The sequence below is a fragment of the Schistocerca cancellata genome, chromosome 2 (assembly GCF_023864275.1).
Source record: "Schistocerca cancellata isolate TAMUIC-IGC-003103 chromosome 2, iqSchCanc2.1, whole genome shotgun sequence".
NCBI lineage: Eukaryota > Metazoa > Arthropoda > Insecta > Orthoptera > Acrididae > Schistocerca > Schistocerca cancellata.
The window spans coordinates 1,006,976,224-1,006,999,316 of NC_064627.1; the positions used below are offsets into that span (position 1 = coordinate 1,006,976,224).

At 44.7% G+C, this 23,093-nt stretch overlaps 1 non-coding gene across 1 annotated transcript; it reads left to right on the top strand.

Annotated features, from left to right (window-relative positions):
• The first annotated feature begins 22,683 nt into the window (after nucleotides 1–22,683).
• On the top strand, nucleotides 22,684–22,756 carry Trnas-cga (transfer RNA serine (anticodon CGA)). Its single transcript has one exon. It is a non-coding gene; the product is annotated as a tRNA-Ser (tRNA).
• Nucleotides 22,757–23,093: the final 337 nt, after the last annotated feature.

The window sequence follows — 23,093 nt, forward strand, 5'->3', positions numbered from 1 at the left end:
TGCCCGTCGACCTGGGACCGGACCGCAGAGACGCACGGATGCACGCCAAGACCGTAGGATCCTACGCAGTGCCGTAGGGCACCGCACCGCCACTTCCCAGCAAATTAGGGACACTGTTGCTCCTGGGGTATCGGCGAGGACCATTCGCAACCGTCTCCATGAAGCTGGGCTACGGTCCCGCACACCGTTAGGCCGTCTTCCGCTCACGCCCCAGCATCGTGCAGACCGCCTCCAGTGGTGTCGCGACAGGCGTGAATGGAGGGACGAATGGAGACGTGTCGTCTTCAGCGATGAGAGTCGCTTCTGCCTTGGTGCCAATGATGGTCGTATGCGTGTTTGGCGCCGTGCAGGTGAGCGCCACAATCAGGACTGCATACGACCGAGGCACACAGGGCCAACACCCGGCATCATGGTGTGGGGAGCGATGTCCTACACTGGCCGTACACCACGGTGATCGTCGAGGGGACACTGAATAGTGCACGGTACATCCAAACCGTCATCTAACCCATCGTTCTACCATTCGTAGACCGGCAAGGGAACTTGCTGTTCCAACAGGACAATGCACGTCCGCATGTATCCCGTGCCACCCAACGTGCTCTAGAAGGTGTAAGTCAACTACCGTGGCCAGCAAGATCTCCGGATCTGTCCCCCATTGAGCATGTTTGGGACTGGATGAAGCGTCGTCTCACGCGGTCTGCACGTCCAGCACGAACGCTGGTCCAACTGAGGCGCCAGGTGGAAATGGCATGGCAAGCCGTTCCACAGGACTACATCCAGCATCTCTACGATCGTCTCCATGGGAGAATAGCAGCCTGCATTGCTGCGAAAGGTGGATATACACTGTACTAGTGCCGACATTGTGCATGCTCTGTTGCCTGTGTCTATGTGCCTGTGGTTCTGTCAGTGTGATCATGTGATGTATCTGACCCCAGGAATGTGTCAATAAAGTTTCCCCTTCCTGGGACAATGAATTCACGGTGTTCTTATTTCAATTTCCAGGAGTGTACATTCAAGCACAATTAATTTCCGTTCAAACACCATTTCTACACAAGGAATTTATTTTTTGAATAATTTATTCTTTGAAAAGGACATTAGTGCGAGTTTTGATAAGATACAATGCTTTCCTCGAAAATTATTCTTTTCCGCTTAAGTATCCATACGTGTCAATTCTCTCCTAGGGGTACACAAACTAACGCCAGTCCTCGGGTTAGATGGCATAGATGCATGCTTTTAGCAAAAGTGTCTTTTGGGCTGCCTACTCTCGTATTTAATTAATAGATCGAACACGGTATTGTAGCCAAAAGTTGTCTCAATTGAGCTTCCGTCCCCTACTTACAGACGCCTCCAATGTCTGACTTGTTTGCAGACAAAAATTACTAGTCCGTCCAGTCATATGAATGTGACCACGTGTTAAAGGCCTGCAGTGCGGAACGCTGCGAGATATGCAGGAAAAGAGTCGGTGAAGTTCTGGAAGGTACCGACAGGGATATGCGGAGCTATGCCAACTTCTCTGCCATGGCCAGCTGCGCTAGACTTCTCGGCTGAGGACCACGGCGCTTACATCCCGATCTAGGCGCTCTCACAAATTCTCGATTGGGTTTAAATACGGGAAGTTTCGTGCTCAGGGGAGTACGGCGAACTCACCCTGGTTGCTCTTCGAACCGGGCACGTACACTGCGAGCCGTGTGGCAGGTTGCATTGTCCTGCAGGTAGATGCCGTCGTGCCCAGGAAAAAGAAACTGCGTGTGGACGTGAACATGGTCCCCAAGGATACATGCATACTTCTGTTGATCCATTGTACCTTCCACAATGACGAGATCACCTGGGGAATACACGAAATAATTCTCCAAACAAAATGCTCCCTCCTCCGACATGGACATGTAACGCTACTGCCCGCTCGGGCGTACGTTAGCTCTTTAAAGCCTGTACTGTAATAAGTTCACGGGCTTCACCTTATAAACAAGGATTTTAGTACTTAAGTTGACCGCGTATACCTAATTGGAAGCAATTCGGACTTATATCCAGTCAGTAACTACAGTGATGCGTCAAGCAAATGTAAAGTATAATTACTCGTTCGCATGGACAAGAAGTACACACAGTAGATACTACCAATGATTAATAATTCGGTCGCCAGCCTAATTAGGCATTGAGTGAGTTTTTCCTTGTACAAGTGGGTGCATGTACAAGCATAATAACACGTAGTAATGTTGCGTTTTATGGCAAAGTTTGGAACCGGAAAAATCCACTGAACTAAAGTTTTCTCCTTTTGTACTAATTTGGACGAGCTATAAATACACAACACCACACTGCAATGATTACTACGAACTGCATTTTGTATATTGATCAGACTGAAATCGCGCATAGATTACCCTAGAATTAGCAATTTTGAAAGCACACATACAATGTCACTATTAAAATTGGATAAACACTTATACACTTAAGTTTAATAGCGAACTTAACTTTGCTGGTCAAATCTGATCAGTACACTTCAAGGTTTGAAAGAATGGACAAGAGAAGGGGGGGCCCTGAAACTGTTATGGTCGTTATACTGAAACTATTAAGTACTGAAGGTAAATTGACACTCAGAATTATTAACCTATGGATTACTACTCTTTTGTCTCACTTCTGGATTATTTAACTATCATTCTTTCTGTCTCAAATTAATTAAGTGTCATTGCTAGCTCAATTCAAAAAATTATCTTCCAATTTAATCAAACTGTTTTTCTTTACTAACATTTGCATTAACACACAGAACTTTAAACTTCTTTATGGCATAGATTTGTCTGCTTATAATACTCATTAACACTAACTTAAAACTTTCAGTTCGGGATACTCGGGTTGCACAATATGTGGTAAGGACCCTGTCTAGGTCAGTGATCAGGATAAGTAATGGCTGAGGCAATTCTGGTAAAAATCACGTTATTATTGAACAGTTAGAAACAGTTTCGACACTGGTCCACACAGATACAATTCTAAAGGTGAAATAAATGTTTGACCTGTGCACGTCGGTGCGGCGGATGGCGGGCAGCGAGATAGCGAGAAGCACAGCACACATGCGAGCACGGCTAAGGCTCTCACTGCATCGGCACTTTCCTTCTTAGCGTCGTAATCTTTCCAATTTTGTGCCTAAGAATATAGCCATGCCATGTAGTCGTCGGAATCGGCACATCCGAGGCTCAATGGAATCCACTTTTCCTGGATAGCCTCCTCGATACGGTACGTGTTCCTCTGACCGATGCCCAACTCCGACTGTTATACTGAGCCCGTTGTGCCGAACCGCGCCAGTGTGCGTTTTCCCGCGCTCGCCTGCCTCCACATTTTCCCGCTCCCCTACAGGTAGGTTATTCACCACAGGTTTTCTACTCAACATATATTAATACCTTTCCTACGTATGGACCAGGCGTATAAATACAATTTTCACATCTTACATTAGTTTTAACATTAAATACACTTCCCTTTGATTACCACATTACTTGAAATCTAACATAAATAATATTCATTTCAAAAGTTGCTTATAGTTTCTTTAACATAACGATACGAAACGAAAAAGAAATTCAAAACATTGCTTACATTAATCTCTCGAAATTCAGAAAGAAAAAAAAATTATAATATGTACAGTTGTTGTTATTACAGACACTTCCGGCAGTTGTTGCAGGGGATTCGCCTTCAGATGTTTCACGCCGTACACGACAGTGGACACTGGATGGAGCATAAAACGTTATTAATCTGAAAACACCACCTCAGTGGAAGTCCAGTTACGGTACTGGCGTGCAAATTCCAGCCTTCGTCGTCGATGAACAGTAGCCAGCTTGGGTGCATGACCTAGGCGCCTGCTACAGATGCCATACACAGCAATGTTTGCAACACGGTCGTTGGGGAGACGCTGTTGACAATTCCTTGGTTCGTTTGGGCGGTCAGTTTCTCAACAGTTACACGGCTGTTCGCCGTACACATCTCCGCTGCCGCCGTTCACACATGCCATCCATGACCCATGGTGTACGAGAGTTGCCTCTGCGTCTGTTTTGGATGGCGCCAGTTCGCCGTAGCATTACGCGAACGGTTTAGAAACACAGCCATTCCGGAAATGCTGCTGCTCTTGGTCCGAAAGCCAATGATCAAGCCCTTTTCGACGTCAGATAAATCGCTCCATTTCCGCATTACGAGAAACGACTACAGCGTTTTCTGCATCCCCCGGTATGCTTTCCTACCCACCGCTGATATTCTGCCAGTGCGAATGGTTGTTGCATATTGGTTTTGAACGTAGGCAGTTGTCACATTAATGTGACTGGACTGTGTATGTTTCCTTTCTTTCCTGCGTTGGGGAACACAGCCATGTATCACTGTTTGTTATTTACATACGCCTATTCGAGTTTCAGCACCTCTGTGCTATTGTCAGTGGATATTTGTATTCAGTTCTGTAAAATGTAGACCTCTTTTACGTAATAATTATTCTAATGAAATCAGGCCTACAAACATTTTTTGTCTGGTGTTCTTAGTGCCTTAAACTTTTTCTACATTGTTAGCTAAAAACAGTCTTGGTTGCCATTTTAGTTTTTTATTTTTCAACTACTTGTTTCACTTTATTTAGACATCTTCAGGTTGATCTTAATTTGGTATTTCTTAGAATAGTACTACTACTTGAGCCCCATCTTATTCTATTACTCGCTCCTGTGAACGGGACCGCGTTATGCAGGTCTTGGAGCCACTCACGTCCATCTAGGAAGTGTTTACAGAGTTTAACGAAGGCGATGTTGGCCTGATGTATTCGACGATGCCCTTTGGCTACACTGTCTAAAGCATGGTTCTAAGAAATACCGAATTAAGATCAACCTGAAGATGTCTAAATAAGGTGAAACGCGTAGTTGAAAAATAAAAAACTTTAATCGCAACCAAGACTGATGTTAACTAGTACTGTTAAAGTACTGGTTTGCTGTATGCCACAGATGGATTGGAAGAATTTTTCTACATTTTTCGGTCGTGAGATCTTCTTCACAATGTTGTTTATTGGTAGCTTCTCATCAGCAGTTGAATGATTTTACTGTTACTTTGGTTGGCGATTTAACATATCATTTTGTCTATAAATGTAATTTTGAAGCGCGAAAGTATTTTGCTACTATGTTTTTTGATTACTTACAATTAGTTTCGAAACAGCCATTGTCATCTTCATTCTGATCTGTTGTCAATATTCACACACAATTTAAATCACGTTTTTCAGAAGTCTACTTCCAGGTTACTCCTATTCACTTTACAAAACAGTCTCTAAAGTGTGTGACTTTAGGTTTTCCTGGCGTAGGAAGATTTTGAATATTTCTTGGGTATTCAGCCGTTTGGTGTCGTTTATAAGGGGCAATATTTCGGCAAGTCGACTTTTTGCCACCTTCAGGTGTTTCTGATCACTGATTGTCTTCCGTTGGGCACCGCCATTTGTACCCTCTCCCCCACACCAACCTCTCCATCTCCCAGTCGGTGGCCTCTAGCCAGCCGGCTCAAGATCGAACTGGAGATACGCACATGTGGGTATTGCGGTAGGCAGTATCGCTTAAACAAGGTATAAAGACACTGTGTATTGACAGAGCTGTCACTAGTACTCAGGTTATGCCTGTGAAAATGTTCGACGTGAGTTTGGCCACACAAGGGGAATTATCAGACTTAGAACGCGGCATGGTAGTTAAATCCAGACACATGGGACATTCCATTTCGGCAATAGTTAGGGAATTCAGCAGTGCCAAGCGTGTACTGAGAATACCAAATTTCAGGCAGTAGCTGTCACTACGGACAACGCAGTGACAGACAGTCTTCATTTGTAAGTAGGCTGTTTATGTTTTCTTATTGGCAACGTTACATAGCGCTCTGTATGAAAATCACTGGCTGTACTGTGTGCAGTCTGTGGCTAGTTTGCATTGTTGTCTGCCATTGTAGTGTTGGGCAGCGGCAGCTGGATGTGAACAGCGCGTAGCATTGCGCAGTTGGAGGTGAGCCGCCAGCAGTGGTGGATGTGGGGAGAGAGATGGCGGAGTTTGGAAATTTGTAAGACTGTATGTCATGAACTTGTATATTATGGTTTTTCAACACTATTAAGGTAAATACATTGTTTGTTCTCTATTAAAATCTTTCATTTGCTAACTATGCCTATCAGTAGTTAGTGCCTTCAGTAGTTTGAATCTTTAATTTAGCTGGCAGTAGTGGCGCTCGCTGTATTGCAGTAGTTCGAGTAACGAAGATTTTTGGTGAGGTAAGTGATTTGTGAAAGGTATAGGTTAATGTTCGTCAGGGCCATTCTTTTGTAGGGATTTTTGAAAGTCAGATTGCGTTGCGCTAAAAATATTGTGTGTCAGTTTAAGCACAGTCTTGTATAATTTTTCTAAGGGGACGTTTCACATTCAACGACGGAGAGCAGTGGCATTTGCGTAAAATTTTCAGGGCTAACAGACAAGCAACACTGCGTGAATAGCCGCAAAAATCAGTGTAGGACAGTGCGGCGAAATTCGGCGTTAATGGGCTATGGCAGCAGACAACCGACGTGAGTGCCTTTGCCTCGAATGAAAAACAGCCCACAGTTACACTAAATTATGTTTATTTTAGACTTTGACTATAGTTTCTGCTATAATAACATAGCCTTCTTCAGAAGTCCTAAAAAATGATCAAAATAACATCTAGACCAGTGATACAATCTACACACAAACTTCAAAATTAGGTAAGTGGCAGCATATTACTTACATACACACTAATAAATGAAAAATGTCTTAGCCCAGCGGCTGTGTCAACACCAATAAAATAAGTTTAACAGACATAAGCCTGTTTCGAACGTAAGTAAAATTGCATATGGCACCGTATGTCCTCCGCCACCACCTCTGTTATACTGGCCGCACGGTTGTCAAATGTGCTGCACCCCGCGCACCATAGGTGGCGCTCACCACAGTCAGCTACATCGCACCGTTTATCAGGCAACTAGTGAATATGTACGACAATAAATTAATAACAAGCCTACATATGCATCTTTCCTGCTAGATATGCTGAAAAATAAAGCTCATAATAAAATAAATAGTGAAATTAAGCGTGTGAACCGGTTAATTGATAATCAAACACCACTTGAGTAACTCAAAATAAGTTATTATATTGTGAAACTACTACAACTACAGCCCATGATGCTTACATGTCAGAAGCTGAAGTTAGAAATACAAGTGCTTGCACCCGGATTTCTCCTAGCTGTTCTTACAAATTTTGAAGGCTGAGCCCTCTTTTATTACACAGATAACACAATTATGAACATCCAGTCTACGATTACAATGTTTATACAATCGTTTTATACAAAACTTTTCTTTTCATAAAAAGGCCTTACATGGTACCACGTCAAGTATACAAGCAAAAAGTGTATCACCTATTACAAGATGAAAGCGAATGAAAATTGAAGGGGAAGTAATAGAATTAATTGGACTTCTATAACTAACGTTAACGTCTAACAATTTTACTTTTAACACTAAGGTATATCACGAGACCGAAGCCGGCCGGTGTGGCCTAGCGGTTCTAGGCGCTACAGTCTGCAACCGCCCGACTGCTACGGTCGCAGGTTCGAATCCTGCCTCGGGCATGGATGTGTGTGATGTCCTTAGGTTAGTTAGGTTTAAGTAGTTCTAAGTTCTAGGGGACAGATGACTACAGCAGTTAAATCCCATAGTGCTCAGAGCCATTTGAACCATTTTTGAACCAGACCGAAGGGCTAGCCATGGGACAACCCTTAGCCAGCATTATGGCTGAGATATTCCTTAATCATCTGGATCAGCAGTTTTTCACGAATAGCTCTGCAATGACGAGGAAAATTCTCTACTGTTATTGCTATGTGGATGATACCATTTTTTTCATTAAAGGGAATCAAAGAGACGTTAACGAGGTAGTGGAGAGAAAGACTCCTATTCACCGAAAGATTAGATTTGCAGCTGAGCACGAAAATAAAGGAGCCACCAATTATCTTGCTATTATGGTTAAAAGAAAGGCGGGAAACACCGTTTCAGCGTGTACAGAAAACCTTCCGGTGCAGAAATTACTACTGATTCAAAGTCTTGCATCCTGATAGACTCAATGTCTATTTTAGATCTATGATTAGTAGATTACTAAATCTGCCCTTAAGCGAGCAACTGAGGTGCAAATAAAAGGGCCGTCCGATGTGGCCGAGCGGTTCTAGGCGCGTCAGTCTGGAACTGCGCGACCGCTACGGTCGCAGGTTCGAATCCTGCCTCGGGCATGGATGTGTGTCACGTCCTTATGTTAGTTAGGTTTAAGTAGTTCTAAGTTCTAGGGGACTGATGACCTTCGATGTTAAGTCCCATGGTGCTCAGAGCCATTTCAACCATTTCCATAGTGCTCAGAGCCAGCCAGCCAGCAAATAAAAGGTTGTTATAAAACAAGTTGCAGTATGTGACGGGCATCCGGTTTCAACAGTAGCGAAGTTGGTGCAGGAAAATAAAAGGCAACAACAACATAAAATCTAAGGTAATACGCTAACAGGTGAAGAGAAAAACAAGTAAGTCACGTACATGCCCATGAGGTGTAAAGGATTGATGCCAGAAATAGCAGTTAGATAGTTTCGTAGTACCAGTCTGCGTATAGGTTTTAAGACTAACATTTTTTCACTTCATATTGATGCACTGCTCGAATAAAACTACCTCGAAATTCACGGCAGCATGTGTATGTAAACTGAAGACTAGATACTGTCTAATAGCTTATGCAGGTGAAACCCGAACAACGTTTGGAAAGCGTTGCAAAGAGCACCACTCAGTAAAGGCGTATGGTGAATATCGTCTAACATCGAACCTCTCTGCTGGAAAGAATGGTACGCATCTGGAAGTGCTACACAATGAACCTAAGATACGCCTCAAGACAATATTGGAACAAACTGGTTTTACGTGGCAATCCATCAAATAAGCAAAACGATATTATTAAGAGTGCACTTTTTTAAAATGTTTAAAGGCGTCTGCCAATCATGTACCTCGACCCTACGCCCATTTGTGCAATAGCCCTCCTCCCCCCGCTCCCCAATCCATCCTAAATAATCTAAGGTTAGCAACAAACCGGCGTGCAGACCGGCTTCCGTATACATCGTAAGACATGCGCGTCGTACAACGCCAAGTTGAGCCAAATGCAGTGGACTGTAATCGTCACATCGTGTTCCATATAATTATACTTTTTTCAGATAGTTCCACTTTTATAATATCTTTTTTAATATTTGTAATAGGTTTATACCTAACCGTTTTATATTTTTAATGTTTTAAGACATTTAATTAAGTTTGAGTTACTTCACTTAATTCCACCTTTATGATTTTTCTGTTTTATACCTTTATAGTTCACACAGACGTTGATCTGTGGTCTTCATATTTTAACGATAATTTTTATTTAATTTTACTTTTTATAAATTTAGCATAAGACAGTCATGTTATACAATTTACTACAATATTTTTCTGAACGTAAATCCGTTATGATCATGATACACCTCCCACTCACCCTCCCTGCCTTCTTTCGCCCTCACTCCCAATCTCCTTCACGCCAGGTTTTCACCCCTCCCCGTCTTCCCCTTTTCCCTCCTTTCCCCTCCCTCTTCGACTTACCTATTTAAAATATGGACTACAGTAGCATACCACTGATGCAGCTACATTGGTAGATTCAGCAGTTATGTACAATATTTTTCAATTTTTGCAAGATAAAAGACAGCTCACATTTAGTTTTATTTTGATTTTAGATCTGAAGATAATCCAAGGAGATCGAAACTAGTCACACTGTAACTTTTTAAATTGTGACCAAGTTATTATTCTTTTCTTCAAAATTTTATTTCTCACATAAAGTATCTCACATTTAAAAACGGAATATAAACTTACTTTATAAATAATAGTGTAAATTGTTTACACATTACTACTTGAATTAGCAGTATCTACACTGTGAGAGTACGCCTTCTACTTGTTACACATTTTTGTTTGTCTTTTTTTGGGAAGGCAGCCCTTGAACACGGTCTCGTGTAGTAACTGTATGCTGTATCTGCCATCTCGTTAACGCTGTGCTTTTCATGATCCTGTATGTTGCAATGTTCCGTAGTAATGAAGTACGAGTAAGCCCCCCGGCCATCCTCGTATCTCCTCGACATCTCGTACTATGTAGTAACCAGCAGTAGCGTTCTTTTTTTATTTTGGAATAGTGTATCTTGTCCGGAAGCAGTGCATCTTTCGCAGCTATTGTTGAGGCGATGACCTCATTATAAAAGGCAATTTTTCTTCCGACCACTTCGATATGGATGGTTTTTGATAGCGTAATAGCCTGTTCTCTGTTGCTTATTGCAACGTTCCATAAAGTATATTTGCGTGAAAGACTAAGTCCTGTATCGAAGAGTTTGCTGCCTTTTGTGGTATTTCTCTGAATCATTATATATCACATCGAGTGATCCAGCTTGTCAGTTGGTTGTGGATGTATAGTCATATTTGCATTGAATTTATCTTTTTTGTGTATTCTGCATTTTATATGGGATCTCTCGTTAAACTATGCTGTTCCAGTAACTATTAGTAACTCAACCTCTGATTCCTTAAGCTATCGAGTTCCCATGTATACAACAACTTCAGACTCCTCATTACCTAGGAAATGAGTCAATCTGTTAAATACAAGGTGATTCAGCTGCCACTATCAATTCGTTTGATGCATCCTGCACTGCGTCTGTATCAGGAACGGTATCCAGACAAGAGACAGCCACGTAATCGATGTAAGGTCTCTCTCAGACCTTCGTTCGCAGTCATACAGGTTTTGGATGTCTTGTAAGACTACTCCGTTTATAATACTTAACCTTTCGAAAATTGTTCAGAAATGTTGTCTTATAAAGTGTGTTTCACCATTGCAAACAACGAAATTAACAGGAGATATCAAAAAGTAATAAGCGATAATGCTTTTCCTTTCTTTGTTTTGGAAGAGGGTGAAAGTTTCTAAAAGATTTGAAATTACGTGTAAAGTTTTTTGGAATTTAGCTAAGTGCTCTGATTCTCGGATACTGGTAGAATTACAGTCTGGGTAATCTACAAGCTGCAAGTTACACTGCCTCAATGTTTATACACAGTTTCTAACTTTCATATTTGTCTTACTTTATTGAAGCTTTAATGTAAGATTATACTTCTTAATCAGTAGAATACAATACCACATTAAAATTTTTAATTGGGTCCATATCTGCGAGGGATATTCGGAAAGTAAGGCCCAGTCGGTCGCGAAATGTAAACCACAGTGTAAACCTGATTCAGCTTTGCACATATGTGTTAGGCAGTGTCTTTAGTATGCTGGTATCCCCGTCGATAATGTAACATCACTCTTTTGAGCGCAAGTCAGCACGTACACTCCTGGAAATGGAAAAAAGAACACATTGACACCGGTGTGCCAGACCCACCATACTTGCTCCGGACACTGCGAGAGGGCTGTACAAGCAATGGTCACACGCACGGCACAGCGGACACACCAGGAACCGCGGTGTCGGCCGTCGAATGGCGCTAGCTGCGCAGCATTTGTGCACCGCCGCCGTCAGTGTCAGCCAGTTTGCCGTGGCATACGGAGCTCCATCGCAGTCTTTAACACTGGTAGCATGCCGCGACAGCGTGGACGTGAACCGTATGTGCAGTTGACGGACTTTGAGCGAGGGCGTATAGTGGGCATGCGGGAGGCCGGGTGGACGTACCGCCGAATTGCTCAACACGTGGGGCGTGAGGTCTCCACAGTACATCGATGTTGTCGCCAGTGGTCGGCGGAAGGTGCACGTGCCCGTCGACCTGGGACCGGACCGCAGCGACGCACGGATGCACGCCAAGACCGTAGGATCCTACGCAGTGCCGTAGGGGACCGCACCGCCACTTCCCAGCAAATTAGGGACACTGTTGCTCCTGGTGTATCGGCGAGGACCATTCGCAACCGTCTCCATGAAGCTGGGCTACGGTCCCACACACCGTTAGGCCGTCTTCCGCTCACGCCCCAACATCGTGCAGCCCGCCTCCAGTGGTGTCGCGACAGGCGTGAATGGAGGGACGAATGGAGACGTGTCGTCTTCAGCGATGAGAGTCGCTTCTGCCTTGGTGCCAATGATGGTCGTATGCGTGTTTGGCGCCGTGCAGGTGAGCGCCACAATCAGGACTGCATACGACCGAGGCACACAGGGCCAACACCCGGCATCACGGTTTGGGGAGCGATCTCCTACACTGGCCGTACACCACTGGTGATCGTCGAGGGGACACTGAATAGTGCACGGTACATCCAAACCGTCATCGAACCCATCGTTCGACCATTCCTAGACCGGCAAGGAAACTTGCTGTTCCAACAGGACAATGCACGTCCGCATGTATCCAGTGCCACCCAACGTGCTCTAGAAGGTGTAAGTCAACTACCCTGGCCAGCAAGATCTCCGGATCTGTACCCCATTGAGCATGTTTGGGACTGGATGAAGCGTCGTCTCACGCGGTCTGCGCGTCCAGCACGAACGCTGGTCCAACTGAGGCGCCAGGTGGAAATGGCATGGCAAGCCGTTCCACAGGACTACATCCAGCATCTCTACGATCGTCTCCATGGGAGAATAGCAGCCTGCATTGCTGCGAAAGGTGGATATACACTGTACTAGTGTCGACATTGTGCATGCTCTGTTGCCTGTGTCTATGTGCCTGTGGTTCTGTCAGTGTGATCATGTGATGTATCTGACCCCAGGAATGTGTCAATAAAGTTTCCCCTTCCTGGTACAATGAATTCACGGTGTTCTTATTTCAATTTCCAGGAGTGTATATATGCCCAGAAAGCAATGTCTCCCCCCAAGTATTGGTTGCTGCAGTGATACTTCACCTGATTTCATACAGCCCACATAATTTAACTGTGATGCATTCCTTTCTTCGTGACAATTGTCAGCAGCACACTGCAGGGGTGACGGAAACGCTTCTGCAGCGTTTTCGATGGGAAGTTTTTGGTCTCTTTGATCGCCAACCATACTGACTGGACATAGCTTTCTCTGATTTCATCTCTGCTCACGTGGAACGCTGGCTATTAAGACAACTTTTTCACACAGATAACGAGCTGCAGACCACTACAGAGAATTGGCGGAAAGCACAGGCGGCTATCTTCTATGGCGAGATACTTGGAAAGTTGGTACAACGCTTAGACAGATGTCTAAATCGGAGCGAGACTGTGTAGAGAAGTAGCTGGAACGTGTAGGTAGCTAACTGTTGCAAATAAATCATTTTTGATTTTCACAGTTGTTTCCATTTCGCGACCTGTCGAACCTTATTTTCCGAATAGCCTTAGTGCATGGAATACTGAGAACTGAATTTACGTAGCCCTGGAAGCCTTTACATAGGCATCCTGCAACTGGTTCTGGGTGATCGGAGACCATTTTCGCCGTTTAGTAATATAGTGGTGTCGTTTGTACTGTGCAGTTTTCTAATTGTTCGGTTATGGCTCTATAGGTGACAGGGGAGGGACGAATGTGAAATTGTAATACTTTGAAATAATCCCATAAATTTCAGTGTTTTCAAGACACTGTAACTAAATTTGGCATAGTTGTTAAGAAATATTATAAGCAGACATACTAAAGCTTTCCTGGTTATTGACATTATAAGTTTTTGATTGTAAGATACTGAATTTTGTTCATCAAAGTGAGTACAAATTTTCTTTTTGAGAAATCAGATGTAATTACTACATTTTTGTACAAGACTGATATACAAAAATTACATATATCTGCAAATTTCTCTAATATATTTTTTGTTCGATTTTTACAGTTTTCCAAATAACTATGAAACAAACAAAATGCACCATATTTTAGGGCTTTTGTTTTGCGTAAATGCCTTAGTATTGTATTAAATGAAAACTTCTTCCACAGAATGTTTCACTATGGTGTTGACTAGTAGCGTACAAAACTTAAGTAACGTCAGTGGATTTTGAGAAATAAGTGTATAAAGCTCACAAAATGTAAGTTACAGGAAACCTGAACCAAAGCTATGATAGTGCCTGTATTAGATCTTACTGTATCTGGGTAAATTAGTGCAAACCATATGCATACTCCTCTCCGTTCTCAAGAAGTCTTTTCCTTCGTTCAATCGGATTTTCAAATTGAGTAACAGTAATATCAGGTGCAACAATTGTTCTTTTATCGATTTCCTTCAATATGGGAAAGCTTCTGGGTCAAAACATAGCCCCTATAGAGTTTGTAATCTGACAAGATTAAGGCAGTTAAAAACCAAACAAGCATCACCTGATGCTATTTTAGCAGCAGCTGTGGAAACGGATGCTGTCTTGGGACATCGTTTACTTGTCAGAGAGCTGTAACTTTCATAGGGGTTTTGAGTTTTTCCATGCACACATTTCCGTGAAGGTCTAGATCTGCTATAAACTCCTAAATATTGGTTCTATTGTTTTTAATACAGCCCGAGGTAAACTGTGCTGATCTAAATAGTTGGTGGCATCATGCTCAGCTTCCTTGTATAGTATTTGCACCATGATATGTGGCACTTTATTACTGAGCTAATTATCAAGATTTTTTATGACATCGAGAAAAACGACAGCTTCTAACCTTTTTAAACACTTTACTGGGACGAGGCGTGCTGCAGATTGTAATAGTAAATCTACACACAACTTTCGTAAAAGTTACTCCCTTGCAACCACTAGTAAATAAACGCTAATTGCAGTAATATTATACCACAGTCTTCTTGATGTACTACACAGACATTCCCTGCACTGCGAACGCATAAAACTTGATGAAAACGCAGCAGGAATAAATAACATGGCGAAATGGCGTGAAATATGCAAGCTTTTGTGAATTATTATTTTTGTCACACTTATGAGTGGATCTGGAACGTAATATTCAAGAAATGAAATTTTAGTACCATTTAGTAAGTGAAGAGCAATGATTTTTCACAATTATGCTCGCTTTCGTTGTCTTCCCCACATCATGAAGCATAATGTGTGAATGAATGAGTCACAAATTTCGATGTCAGACTAACGCCACAGGCTGTTCCCCACCGTGAGTTTTTGTGATGATGGTGCAGTTATCTTCCTTGGTACAGGTGCATTGTTGATGGTGTGGCTGAGTTGTTGGGTGCAGCTGCAGTGGTGATGGTGTGGTTGTGTTGTTGGATACAGGCACAGTGGTGATGATGTGATTGTGTTGTTGGGTGCAGGTGCAATGTCGTAGGTGTCGTTGTGTTGTTGGGTGCAGGTGTGGTGGTGATGATGGTGTTGTGCTGTTGGGAGCGGGTGTGGTGGTGATGAGGTGCTGTTAGGTTCAGGTGTGGTGGTGATGGCGTGATTGTGTTGTGTGCAGTGCAGTAGTGATGATGTGGTACAACAAACATATTAGGAAGTTGCTGAGAAAGCAGAGAATTTTGCACGTAGTCACTGCCCCGCTGACAAACAGGAATTATGTGGAATGAAAGCACCTGTGAGAAGGACAATGAGAGACTCTTTTAACGAATTTGAAAGCAAAATTTTATCTGCAGATTCTAAAAATAACCCCACAAAATTTTGATCGTATGTGAAATCTATGAACGCTACAAATAATTCAATACCTTCTCTTGCTGACAGTATCGGCAATGTAACTGATGATGTTAAACAGAAGGCCGAAATTCTAAACCTAGCTTTCAAAAACTCGTTTGCGATAGAGGACTGCAGCACCATTCCCCCTTCCAATTATCGAACAAACGGAAGGATGGCTGACATAGTGTTTAGTGTATCTGTGATTGTAAAACAGTTAAGATCCTTAGACGCCAGGAAGGCATCTGGCCCAGACGGTATCCCTGTAAGATTTTATGTTGACTATGCTACAAATATAGCACCATTCTTATCCGTCATCTATCAGAGATCATTGGAATGGCGGAAGGTTCCACGGGACTGGAAGAAGGCCCAGACCATAGCAATCTATAAAAAGGGTAGAAAACCGGATGCATATAATTACCGGCCACTTTTTTGTAGAATCATGGAACATATTTTGTGTTCAGACATAAAGACGTTCCTAGACTGCAGAAACCAGCACGGTTTTAGGAAACAGCGGTCATGCGAGACACCGGCTCCCACGTTGATGCCATATTTCTCGACTTTCGAAAGGCGTTCGACTGAGTTCCGCACTGTCGTTTGCTACAAAAAAAAAAAAAAAAAAAAAAAAAAAAAAAAAAAAAAAAAAAAAAAAAAAAGCGCTTACGGTCTATCCAGTGACATATGCGGTTGGATAGAAAGTTTTTTAACAGACAGGGAGCAGTATGTCGTCCTGAACGAGGTAACTTCAACAGAAACAAGAGTTACTTCTGGTGTGCCACAGGGCAGCGTAATAAGTCCGCTGCTTTTAACGATTTACATAAAGGGTCTGGTTGATGGTATTGACAGGACAGCGGCCTCAGACTGTTTGCCGATGATGGTGTAGTCTACAGGAAAGTAGTATCACACGAAAGTTGTAAACAAATCAATGAGGATTTGTAGAAAACAAATGCGTGGTGTAATGACTGGGAGTTATCTCTCAATACTAGTAAGTGTAACCTACTGCGTATAACAAGGCGAAAATCCCCATTAATGTATGAGTACAAAATAAATGATCAGTGTTTGGAAGGGGTAACATCAGTCAAGTATCTGGGTGTGACTATTCGAAATGATCTAAAATGCAATGATCAGATTTCACAAGTAATGGGTAAGGCGAACTCTAGATTGCGGTTTATTGCTAGAATCCTGAAGCGATGCAGTCCTTCAACATAGGAAATAGCTTACAATACGTTAGTTCGCCCAGTCTTAGAGTATTGTTCGTCTGTATGGGACCCTTACCAGTTGGGTCTGATTCAAGAGCTTGTGAAGGTCGAAAGAAGAGCGGCAAGGTTCGTGACTGGTACATTTAGCCATCGCGAGAGCGTTACAAATCTCATAGAAAGTTTGAAGTGGGACACACTTGCAGATAGACGGAGCGCTAAACAGAAGGGGCTGCTCACTAAATTCCGAAATTCAATCTTCACCGAGGATGTAGAGCATATATTATTACCACCAACTTTCAAATCGCGCAATGATCATCATTCAAAGATAATGGAAATAAGAGCTCGTACTGAGGCGTTCAGACAGTCGTTTTTCCCTCGCGCGATCCGCGAGTGTAACAGAGGGGGAGAATATGACTTTGTCGCGAATTGTGCCCTCCGCCACACACCACTTGGTGGCTAACGGAGTATATATGTACACTCCTGGAAATGGAAAAAAGAACACATTGACACCGGTGTGTCAGACCCACCATACTTGCTCCGGACACTGCGAGAGGGCTGTACAAGCAATGATCACACGCACGGCACAGCGGACACACCAGGAACCGCGGTGTTGGCCGTCGAATGGCGCTAGCTGCGCAGCATTTGTGCACCGTCGCCGTCAGTGTCAGCCAGTTTGCCGTGGCATACGGAGCTCCATCGCAGTCTTTAACACTGGTAGCATGCCGCGACAGCGTGGACGTGAACCGTATGTGCAGTTGACGGACTTTGAGCGAGGGCGTATAGTGGGCATGCGGGAGGCCGGGTGGACGTACCGCCGAATTGCTCAACACGTGGGGCGTGAGGTCTCCACAGTACATCGATGTTGTCGCCAGTGGTCGGCGGAAGGTGCACGTGCCCGTCGACCTGGGACCGGACCGCAGCGACGCACGGATGCACGCCAAGACCGTAGGATCCTACGCAGTGCCGTAGGGGACCGCACCGCCACTTCCCAGCAAATTAGGGACACTGTTGCTCCTGGGGTATCGGCGAGGACCATTCGCAACCGTCTCCATGAAGCTGGGCTACGGTCCCGCACACCGTTAGGCCGTCTTCCGCTCACGCCCCAACATCGTGCAGCCCGCCTCCAGTGGTGTCGCGACAGGCGTGAATGGAGGGTCGAATGGAGACGTGTCGTCTTCATCGATGAGAGTCGCTTCTGCCTTGGTGCCAATGATGGTCGTATGCGTATTTGGCGCCGTGCAGGTGAGCGCCACAATCAGGACTGCATACGACCGAGGCACACAGGGCCTACACCAGGCATCATGGTGTGGGGAGCGATCTCCTACACTGGCCGTACACCACTGGTGATCGTCGAGGGGACACTGAATAGTGCACGGTACATCCAAACCGTCATCGAACCCATCGTTCTACCATTCCTAGACCGGCAAGGGAACTTGCTGTTCCAACAGGACAATGCACGTCCGCATGTATCCCGTGCCACCCAACGAGCTCTAGAAGGTGTAAGTCAACTACCCTGGCCAGCAAGATCTCCGGATCTGTCCCCCATTGAGCATGTTTGGGACTGGATGAAGCGTCGTCTCACGCGGTCTGCACGTCCAGCACGAACGCTGGTCCAACTGAGGCGCCAGGTGGAAATGGCATGGCAAGCCGTTCCACAGGACTACATCCAGCATCTCTACGATCGTCTCCATGGGAGAATAGCAGCCTGCATTGCTGCGAAAGGTGGATATACACTGTACTAGTGCCGACATTGTGCATGCTCTGTTGCCTGTGTCTATGTGCCTGTGGTTCTGTCAGTGTGATCATGTGATGTATCTGACCCCAGGAATGTGTCAATAAAGTTTCCCCTTCCTGGGACAATGAATTCACGGTGTTCTTATTTCAATTTCCAGGAGTGTAGATGTAGATGATTTGTTGTTGGGTGCAGGTGTGATTCTGATGGTGTGTTTGTGTTGTTGGCTGCAGGCACAGTGGTGACGGCCTGCTTGTGTTGTTGGGTGCAGGCACGGTGGTGATGCGGCTGTCGTGGGGGTCCCTGTCGCTGCGCGGCCGCGGCCCCGCGCAGCCGCCCCCACCGCCCCCGCCGCAGCCACCGGATGGCGCCGCCTCCACCGCCGGGGAGGACTCACTGGCGCTGACGCTGCCGCCCCCGCTGGCGCTGCTGCCGCCGCCGCCCCCCGCGCCGCCAGACATCCGGCTGCCGCCCCCGGACAGCCTGCCTTCCGCCCCTGGCTCTGAGCGTGGCAGCGTCCTCCCGCACGACGGTGCCGATTCGGACCTCGACGAGTCGGAGCTGCGCCGGGAGCTGCTCAACGACGTGAGTACCTGCACGAGCCACCAGGCCGCAACACTGCTCGCCCTCTGCAAACGCCGAGTTTCGCTGGCAGTTTGTTCATGTCTTTTATCTAAACACCGACGAGTTACATCATGACTCAACGTTCCCACGTCCACAGCTCGTGGTCTAGTCGTAGCGGTGAAGATAGTTCAGCCCGTTCTGTCGGGAGACTTGGCACCTTTTGCTATAAAACTGAGAGAAGTTCTCATCAGTGTTGTCTGAGAGGTGTGTAATGCGACATCCGCACAGAACTGCTGAGGAAATATGAGAAAGAAATAAATGCGAAAAGAAAAGAAATGTTATCGTGGCTGTCTCTAGACTGCAGTGGTGTCCTGGGACTGATAGATTCTCTTCTCTCGGGGCTGGGTGTTTTGTGTTCCCCTATTCATTCCATTTCATCGTATAGGAAATAGAGAAACTGGAAGGAAATGGAAAGTTTGGGTGGAGAAGAAGTGTCTTTCAGCCGTACAGAACACTGTCGAAGTGCAATGACGAAAGTTGAAAATTTGTGCTGGTGAGGGACTCGAACATGGATTTACCGCTTCTCATGAGCGTTTGTCTTAACCATTTTGATCATGAAGTCACGGTTCCTGCCCTACCGAAATTTCCAACTTATCCTACACTGCACTGCATCGTGCTGTAAGTTAGGGTCTGTGTCTGGATAGCCGCAGTGGTTGCCGGCTCAGTAGCTCAGCTTGTTCAATCAGAGCGAAGGCTCCCCTCCGTAATAAAAAACTGAGTAAAGGACTCAACGATGAACTTCAGGGGGTGTCACATGACGTCCACCATTATCAAATATGACGAACGATAACGAACAAAATGAATTTTAAAGTTAGATGTTTAAGGCAACCACTCATGAGGTATTGTATATACTGGTTCCCGTATGGCATAAATTTTCAACCTTCGCCCTTACATTTCCATAGCTCCCCGTGTGGCTAAAAGTCACTACTTTCCAATCCCACATTTCCCTTTCCGTGTGATTCCTCTATTTCATCTATCATCATGAGTGGTATCTGTCTATCGGACATGTCTGGCAGAAAAGACACTACTCAAACATGCACTTCATTTCACCTTCATCATAAAGATGCGCTAATGTCCGAAATTGTTCAAATAGAAAAATGAAACGGAGTCTCCTGTCCAATAGTGCCATGCAATTATTTCATTTACCAATCTGATACTCATCACATTTTGTGGAGATGAGCGTAACATAACGGATACTTGATTAAAATTTAATTCCATCTGGAACTGATGTACTAAATCAACATGCACTAACACGCCGTTGTATTCATCTGTTCCGTCATCTTGTTGGAGTTTTTGCCATGCCAGAAACATTTGCTGTGGCAATTTATAAAGAATACTGGGTAAGGACTGCTAGGATAGTATATGTCTACTCATGGCATCCCAGACATGCTCTGTGGGTGGCAGAGTAACGGGACTGGCCAGGCCAGTCGAGGATCCATAAACTCCTCAAGGCGTTTGCCATGCAAACTGCTGTGTGTGGTCGTGCGATATCATTCTGGAATATGCCATTTGGTTCCCTGGTCATGGAGGCTATTTCAACAGCGTTTCCATTCCTGCACATACTGGTGAGTGCGTAGTACCCCTTCAGCAATTACCTAATTAGTCCTGTTGTCGTACCTAATAGCCCCATACTCCAGGATTGAATGAGCTGGGAAGTTGTGGGTCTAAAGGATCGCTGGTTCCTGTGACCATTCACCAGGTCGTCTACTGACAAGGCCATAAACAGATGCGAGACTCGTTGCTGAACACCACAGAGTGCCACTCAACGTCCTTGTTGTCTCCGGTTGCAGACCATGGACGTCTTTGTGCGATCTGTCGGTGTGATCTTCTCATGTCCTTCATGACAATCGTTCGCCGTTTCTCAAAGTCCTAAAGGTGGCGATAAGCTGTACGTGCGCGTTCCATAGGCATGGTCTGCTGCGATCACCAACGAAAAACTTCCGGCAAACTTAGACACATCCATCTACTATCATATACTCACTTAATTTGTTCTCTGCAGCTACCAGTTGGAAAGTTTTCTGCCTGGTCGATCGTGGTGTAACACTTCCCAGTTTCGTCACTGTTGAATCAACTTATTTACATTGCGATCTACAGCGCATATAAACGTGTTAGACGAATACGTCAAAAATGGGTGAAGTACCAGCAGATTTTGGAAGACACACAGGCTAGAGAAAAGTATAGAACGTCTATTGGTTAGTTCCATCAGGAATGTAAGACTTTCCTACAATATTAAAGTTTGTTGCTACGTCACAAGTGGTTAGTTTCTGTCCCAAAACCGAGCTTATGCTTTACTCTAATGGCTTCGTCATCGGAGATAAATCTTAACCTTCCTTCCTTACAACAGACTTTGTAAGCTGTCAGATATTTATACCTCCAACCATCACACAAGCGTGTACTCGCAGACCAGTTGTATTCGTGCTGGAAGCATTTTTGTCACAGCGCACTTAAGACCCTTAATTTCAGTGGGTATACGTCCTCTAAGGACTAACCTGTCCAGTCGTGATGTACCAATAAATTTTAATTCTTTATACAGAGCTCCCGCTAAACCACGGTTTTAATCATCAGCACGCCGAATGCTCAGTCAGTATCACACACTTGGTGAACAGAGGCATATTCAAAGGGTAGAGTACTCATTGGATCTCTACAATCAATTCTCTTCTTTCTGAGTGAAATCCAAATGGCCATGTCATTCTGTGAAGCACTGAACTGGATCTGTAAAAGGTTAACGACGTTTCAACTGACTTGCGCCGTTTCTCCTTTGGGCGATGATTTATTTATAGACTAGAATGAGATTTTCACTCTGCAGCGGAGTGTGCGCTGATATGAAACTTCCTGGCAGATTAAAACTGTGTGCCCGACCGAGACTCGAACTCGGGACCTTTGCCTTTCGCGGGCAAGTGCTCTTTCAGGAGTGCTAGTTCTGCAAGGTTCGCAGGAGAGCTTCTGTAAAGTTTGGAAGGTAGGAGACGAGGTACTGGCAGAAGTAAAGCTGTGAGTACCGGGCGTGAGTCGTGCTTCGGTAGCTCAGTTGGTAGAGCACTTGCCCGCGAAAGGCAGAGATACCGAGTTCGAGTCTCGGTCGGGCACACAGTTTTAATCTGCCAGGAAGTTTCATATCAGCGCACACTCCGCTGCAGAGTGAAAATCTCATTCTGGAAACATCCCCCAGGCTGTGGCTAAGCCATGTCTCTGCAATATCCTTTCTTTCAGGAGTGCTAGTTCTGCAAGGTTCGCAGGAGAGCTTCTGTAAAGTTTGGAAGGTAGGAGACGAGGTACTGGCAGAAGTAAAGCTGTGAGTACCGGGCGTGAGTCGTGCTTCGGTAGCTCAGTTGGTAGAGCACTTGCCCGCGAAAGGCAAAGGTCCCGAGTTCGAGTCTCGGTCGGGCACACAGTTTTTATCTGCCAGGAAGTTTCATATCAGCGCACACTCCGCTGCAGAGTGAAAATCTCATTCTGGAAAAATCCCCCAGGCTGTGGCTAAGCCATGTCTCCGCAATATCCTTTCTTTCAGGAGTGCTAGTTCTGCAAGGTTCGCAGGAGAGCTTCTGTAAAGTTTGGAAGGTAGGAGACGAGGTACTGGCAGAAGTAAAGCTATGAGTACCGGGCGTGAGTCGTGCTTGGGTAGCTCAGTTGGTAGAGCACTTGCCCGCGAAAGGCAAAGGTCCCGAGTTCGAGTCTCGGCCGGGCACACAGTTTTAATCTGCCAGGAAGTTTCATATTTATAGACTAGTTTACGGACTGATTCGGGCTAAACCTCAAAAAGATATAATTCAAATCTATATTGCCGCAGAGGCCTACAAAAGCGTACCAGTTTTCTCTGTATTTGAGAATTAATATGATTTCTCAGATTAACGATTCTGAAACTGTGTTGTAATGCATCTGTAAATTTAAAGGACGTCTTTCCAAGGTATCCACCGACTTTTAGTTCCATTACTGAATAAAAAGTCTGCTTTATAATTTTTCGTTCCTTCCTTTCGATTACGGTAGCAGGTCATGTGATTCTCAATGTTTTGCTGTTTTTCTTT